The sequence below is a fragment of the Oncorhynchus kisutch genome, linkage group LG15 (assembly GCF_002021735.2).
Source record: "Oncorhynchus kisutch isolate 150728-3 linkage group LG15, Okis_V2, whole genome shotgun sequence".
Classification (NCBI taxonomy): Eukaryota; Metazoa; Chordata; class Actinopteri; order Salmoniformes; family Salmonidae; genus Oncorhynchus; species Oncorhynchus kisutch.
Window position 1 is genome coordinate 76,119,717 of NC_034188.2, and position 8,953 is coordinate 76,128,669.

Sequence of the window (8,953 nt, forward strand, 5' to 3'; positions counted from 1 at the left end):
AACATAACACAGAGATAGACAGGTAATAAACCGGTCACACAACATAACACAGAGATAGACAGGTAATACACCTGTCACACAACATAACACAGAGATAGACAGGTAATAACACCTGTCCCACAACATAACACAGAGATAGACAGTAATACACCTGTCCCACACATAACAGAGATAGACAGGTAATAACATCTGTCACACAACATAACACGAGATAGACAGGTAATAACACCTGTCACACAACATAACACAGAGATAGACAGGTAATAACACCTGTCCCACAACATAACACAGAGATAGACAGGTAATAACACCTGTCCACAACATAACACAGAGATAGACAGGTAATAACACCTGTCACAACAACACCAGAGATAGACAGGTAATAAAACCGTCACACAACCATACACAGAGATAGACAGGTAATACACCTGTCACAACATAACACAGAGATAGACAGGTAATAACACTGTCACACAACATAACACAGAGATAGACAGGTAACACCTGTCCCCACAACATAACACAGAGATAGACAGGTATAACACCTGTCCCACAACATAACACAGAGATAGACAGGTAATACCACCTGTCACACAAACATAACACAGAGATAGACAGGTAATAACACCTGTCACACAACATAACACAGATAGACAGGTAATAACACCTGTCCCACAAACATAAACACAGAGATAGACAGGTAATAACACCTGTCCCACACCATAACACAGAGATAGACAGGTAGATACACCGGTCACACAACATAACACAGAGATAGATAGGTAGCTACACCTGTCACACAACATAACACAGAGATAGACAGGTAATAACAACCGTCGCACAACATAACACATAGATAGACAGGTAATAACATCTGTCACACAACATAACACAGAGATAGACAGGTAATAACACCTGTCACACAACATAACACAGAGATAGACAGGTAGATACACCGGTCACACAACATAACACAGAGATAGACAGGTAGCTACACCTGTCACACAACATAACACATAGATAGACAGGTAATAACCCATGTCACACAACATAACACAGATAGACAGGTAGCTAACACCTGTCACACAACAGAACACAGAGATAGACAGGTAAGCTACACACCTGTCACACAACATAACACAGAGATAGAAAGGTAATAACACCTGTCCCACAACCATCACAGAGATAGACAGGTAATAACACCTGTCACACAACATAACACAGAGATAGACAGGTAATACACCTGTCACACAACATACACAGAGATAGACAGGTAATAACACCCTGTCACAACAAACATAACACAGAGATAGACAGGTAATAACCCTGTCACACAACATAACACAGAGATAGACAGGTAAAACACCTGTCACACAACATAACACAGAGATAGACAGGTAATAACACCTGACACAACATAACACAGAGATAAACAGGTATAAACCGTCACACAACATAACACAGAGATAGATAGGTAGCTACACCTGTCACACACATAACACAGAGATAGACAGGTAATAAAACCGGTCACACAACATAACACAGAGATAGACGGTAAAACACCTGTCACACAACATAACACAGAGATAGACAGGTATAACACCTGTCCCACAACATAACACAGAGATAGACAGTAATAACATCTGTCACACAACATAACACAGAGATAGACGGTAATAACACCTGTCACACAACATAACACAGAGATAGACAGGTAATAACACCTGTCACACACATAACACAGAGATAGACAGGTAATACACCGGTCACACAACATAACACAGAGATAGATAGGTAGCTACACCTGTCACACAACATAACACAGAGATAGACAGGTAATAACACCTTCACACAACATAACACAGAGATAGACAGGTAATACACCTGTCACACACACATAACACAGAGATAGACAGGTAATACAACCGGTCACACAACATAACACAGAGATAGACAGGTAATAACACCGGTCACACACATAAACACAGAGATAGATAGGTAGCTACACACTGTCACACACATAACACAGAGATAGACAGGTAATAACACCTGTCCCACAACATAACACAGAGATAGACAGGTATAACACCTGTCACACAACATAACACAGAGATAGACAGGTAATAACACCTGTCACACACATAACACAGAGATAGACAGGTAATACACCTGTCCCACAACATAACACGAGATAGACAGGTAATAACACCTGTCCCACAACATAACACAGAGATAGACAGGTAAATACACCTGTCACACAACATAACACAGAGATAGATAGGTAGCTACACCTGTCACACAACATAACACAGAGATAGACAGGTAATAACACCCGTCGCACAACATAACACATAGATAGACAGGTAATAACATCTGTCACACAACATAACACAGAGATAGACAGGTAATAACACCTGTCACACAACATAACCAGAGATAGACAGGAAACAACACCTGTCACACAACATAACACAGATAGACAGGTAGCTACACCTGTCACACAACATAACACAGAGATAGACAGGTAATAACACCTGTCACACAACATAACACAGAGATAGACAGGTAATACACACCTGTCACACAACATAACACAGAGATAGACAGGTAATAACACCTGTCACACAACATAACAGAGATAGACAGGTAATACACCTGTCCCACAACATAACACAGAGATAGACAGGTAATAACACCTGTCACACAACATAACACAGAGATAGACAGGTATAACACCTGTCACACAACATAACACAGAGATAGACAGGTAATAACACCTGTCACAACATAACACAGAGATAGACAGGTATACAACCGGTCCCACAACATAACACAGAGATAGACAGGTAGCTACACCTGTCACACAACATAACACAGAGATAGACAGGTAATAACACCGTCACACAACATAACACAGAGATAGACAGGTAGCTACACCTGTCACACAACATAACACAGAGATAGACAGTAATAACACCTGTCACACAACATAACACAGAGATAGACAGGTAATAACACCTGTCACACAACATAACACAGAGATAGACAGGTAATAACACCTGTCACACAACATAACACAGAGATAGACAGGTAATAACACCTGTCCCACAACATAACACAGAGATAGACAGGTAACACCTGTCCCACAATAACACAGAGATAGACAGGTAATACACCTGTCACACAACATAACACAGAGATAGATAGGTAATACACCTGTCACACAACATACACAGAGATAGACAGGTAATAACACCCGTCACACAACATAACACAGAGATAGACAGGTAATAACACCTGTCACACAACATAACACACAGAGATAGACAGGTAATAACACCTGTCACACAACATAACACAGAGATAGACAGTAAGATCACCGGTCACACAACATAACACAGAGATAGATAGGTACTACACCTGTCACACAACATAACACAGAGATAGACAGGTAATAACACCTGTCACACAACATAACACAGAGATAGACAGGTAATACACCTGTCACACAACATAACACAGAGATAGACAGGTAGCTACACCTGTCACACACATAACACAGATAGACAGGTAATAACACCTGTCCCAAAAAACCAAACATAACCCAGAGAGATAGACAGGTAATAAACACCTGTCACACAACATAACACAGAGATAGACAGGTAATAACACCTGTCACACAACATAACACAGAGATAGACAGGTAATAACACCTGTCACACAACATAACACAGAGATAGACAGGTAATAACACCTGTCACACAACATAACACAGAGATAGACAGGTAATAACACCTGTCCACAACATAACACAGAGATAGACAGGTAATAACCCTGACACACATAACACAGAGATACAGGTAATAAAACCGGTCACACAACACAACACAACACAGAGATAGATAGGTAGCTACACCTGTCACACAACATAACACAGAGATAAACAGGTATAAAACCGGTCACACACATAAACAGAGATAGACAGGTAATAACACCTGTCACACACACAACATAACACAGAGATAGACAGGTAATACACCTGTCACACAACATAACACAGAGATAGACAGGTAATAACACCTGTCCCACAACATAACACAGAGATAGACAGGTAATAACACCTGTCCCACAACATAACACAGAGATAGACAGGTAATAACACCTGTCACACAACATAACACAGAGATAGACAGGTAATAACACCTGTCCACAACATAACACAGAGATAGACAGGTAATAACCCTGTCCCACAACATAACACAGAGATAGACAGGTAATAACACCTGTCCCACACATAACACACAGAGATAGACAGTAATACACACCGTCACACAACATAACACAGAGATAGATAGGTAATAACCTGTCACCAACATAACACAGAGATAGACAGGTAATAACACCACCCGTCACACAACATAACACAGAGATAGACAGGTAATAACACCTGTCACACAACATAACACAGAGATAGACAGGTAATACACCTGTCACACAACATAACACAGAGATAGACAGGTAATAACACCTGTCCCACAACATAACACAGAGATAGATAGGTAGATACACCTGTCACACAACATAACACAGAGATAGACAGGTAATACAACCTGTCACACAACATAACACAGAGATAGACAGGTAATAACACCTTCACACAACATAACACAGAGATAGACAGGTAATACACCTGTCACACAACATAACACAGAGATAGACAGGTAATAAAACCGTCACACAACATAACACAGAGATAGACAGGTAAAAACCGTCACACAACATAACACAGAGATAGACAGGTAATACACCTGTCACAACAACATAACACAGAGATAGACAGGTAATAACACCTGTCACACAACATAACACAGAGATAGACAGGTAATAACACCTGTCACACAACATAACACAGAGATAGACAGGTAATAACACCTGTCCCACAACATAACACAGAGATAGACAGGTAATAACACCTGTCCCACAACATAACACAGAGATAGACAGTAGAACACCGTCACACAACATACACAGAGATAGACAGGTAATACACCTGTCACACAACATAACACAGAGATAGACAGGTAATACACACCGTCACACAACATAACACAGAGATAGACAGGTAATAACACCTGTCACACAACATAACACAGAGATAGACAGGTAATAACACCTGTCACACAACATAACACAGAGATAGACAGGTAATACACCTGTCACACAACATAACAGAGATAGACAGTAGGTAAACACCTGTCACACAACATAACACAGAGATAGACAGGTAATAACACCTGTCACACAACATAACACAGAGATAGACAGGTAGCTACACACTGTCACAAACATAACACAGAGATAGACAGGTATAACACCGTCCCACAACATAACACAGAGATAGACAGGTAATAACACCTGTCACACAACATAACACAGAGATAGACAGGTAATAACACCTGTCACAACAACATAACACAGAGATAGACAGGTAATAACACCTGTCCACAACATAACACAGAGATAGACAGGTAATAACACCTGTCCCACAACATAACACAGAGATAGACAGGTAATAACACCTGTCCCACAACATAACACAGAGATAGACAGGTAATACACCTGTCACACAACATAACACAGAGATAGACAGGTAATACACCTGTCACACAACATAACACAGAGATAGACAGGTAATAACACCCGTCACACAACATAACACAGAGATAGACAGGTAATAACACCTGTCACACAACATAACACAGAGATAGACAGGTAATAACACCTGTCACACAACATAACACAGAGATAGACAGGTAATAACACCTGTCCCACAACATAACACAGAGATAGACAGGTAATACACCTGTCACACAACATAACACAGAGATAGACAGGTAATACACCTGTCACACAACATAACACAGAGATAGACAGGTAATAACACCGTCACACACATAACACAGAGATAGACAGGTAATACACCTGTCACACAACATAACACAGAGATAGACAGGTAATAACACCTGTCCCACAACATAACACAGAGATAGACAGGTAATAACACCTGTCCCACAACATAACACAGAGATAGACAGGTATACAACCGGTCACACAACATAACACAGAGATAGACAGGTAGCTACACCTGTCACACAACATAACACAGAGATAGACAGGTAATAACACCCTCCCACAACATAACACAGAGATAGACAGGTAATAACACCTGTCACACAACATAACACAGAGATAGACAGGTAATAACACCTGTCCACAACATAACACAGAGATAGACAGGTAATACACCTGTCACACAACATAACACAGAGATAGACAGGTAATACACCTGTCACACAACATAACACAGAGATAGACAGGTAATAACACCTGTCACACAACATAACACAGAGATAGACAGGTTGCTACACCTGTCACACAACATAACACAGAGATAGACAGGTAGCTACACCTGTCACACAACATAACACAGAGATAGACAGGTAATAACACCTGTCCCACAACATAACACAGAGATAGACAGGTAATAACACCTGTCACACAACATAACACAGAGATAGACAGGTAATAACACCTGTCACACAACATAACACAGAGATAGACAGGTAATAACACCTGTCACACAACATAACACAGAGATAGACAGGTAATAACACCTGTCACACAACATAACACAGAGATAGACAGGTAATAACACCTGACACAACATAACACAGAGATAGACAGGTAATAAAACCTGTCACACAACATAACACAGAGATAGATAGGTAGCTACACCTGTCACACAACATAACACAGAGATAAACAGGTAATAAAACCGGTCACACAACATAACACAGAGATAGACAGGTAATAAAACCGGTCACACAACATAACACAGAGATAGATAGGTAGCTACACCTGTCACACAACATAACACAGAGATAGACAGGTAATAACACCTGTCCCACAACATAACACAGAGATAGACAGGTAATAACACCTGTCACACAACATAACACAGAGATAGACAGGTAATAACACCTGTCACACAACATAACACAGAGATAGACAGGTAATAACACCTGTCACACAACATAACACAGAGATAGACAGGTAATAACACCTGTCCCACAACATAACACAGAGATAGACAGGTAATAACACCTGTCCACAACATAACACAGAGATAGACAGGTAATACACCTGTCACACAACATAACACAGAGATAGACAGGTAGATACACCTGTCACACAACATAACACAGAGATAAACAGGTAATAAAACCGGTCACACAACATAACACAGAGATAGACAGGTAATAACCTGTCACACAACATAACACAGAGATAGACAGGTAGCTACACCTGTCACACAACATAACACAGAGATAGACAGGTAATAACACCTGTCCCACAACATAACACAGAGATAGACAGGTAATAACACCTGTCACACAACATAACACAGAGATAGACAGGTAATAACACCTGTCACACAACATAACACAGAGATAGACAGGTAATAACACCTGTCCCACAACATAACACAGAGATAGACAGGTAGATACACCGGTCACACAACATAACACAGAGATAGATAGGTAGCTACACCTGTCACACAACATAACACAGAGATAGACAGGTAATAACACCCGTCACACAACATAACACATAGATAGACAGGTAATAACATCTGTCACACAACATAACACAGAGATAGACAGGTAATAACACCTGTCCCACAACATAACACAGAGATAGACAGGTAATACACCGGTCACACAACATAACACAGAGATAGATAGGTAGCTACACCTGTCACACAACATAACACAGAGATAGACAGGTAATAACACCTGTCACACAACATAACACAGAGATAGACAGGTAGCTACACCTGTCACACAACATAACACAGAGATAGACAGGTAGCTACACCTGTCACACAACATAACACAGAGATAGACAGGTAATAACACCTGTCACACAACATAACACAGAGATAGACAGGTAATAACACCTGTCACACAACATAACACAGAGATAGACAGGTAATAACACCTGTCACACAACATAACACAGAGATAGACAGGTAATAACACCTGTCACACAACATAACACAGAGATAGACAGGTAATAACACCTGTCACACAACATAACACAGAGATAGACAGGTAATAACACCTGACACAACATAACACAGAGATAGACAGGTAATAAAACCTGTCACACAACATAACACAGAGATAGATAGGTAGCTACACCTGTCACACAACATAACACAGAGATAGAACAGGTAATAAAACCGTCACACAACATAACACAGAGATAGACAGGTAATAAAACCGGTCACACAACATAACACAGAGATAGATAGGTAGCTACACCTGTCACACAACATAACACAGAGATAGACAGGTAATAACACCTGTCCCACAACATAACACAGAGATAGACAGGTAATAACACCTGTCACACAACATAACACAGAGATAGACAGGTAATAACACCTGTCACACAACATAACACAGAGATAGACAGGTAATAAACCTGTCACACAACATAACACAGAGATAGACAGGTAATAACACCTGTCCCACAACATAACACAGAGATAGACAGGTAATAACACCTGTCCCACAACATAACACAAAGATAGACAGGTAGCTACACCTGTCACACAACATAACACAGAGATAGACAGGTAATAACCTGTCACACAACATAACACAGAGATAGACAGGTAATACACCTGTCACACAACATAACACAGAGATAGACAGGTAATAACACCTGTCACACAACATAACACAGAGATAGACAGGTAATAACACCTGTCACACAACATAACACAGAGATAGACAGGTAATAACACCTGTCCCACAACATAACACAGAGATAGACAGGTAATAACACCTGTCACACAACATAACACAGAGATAGACAGGTAATA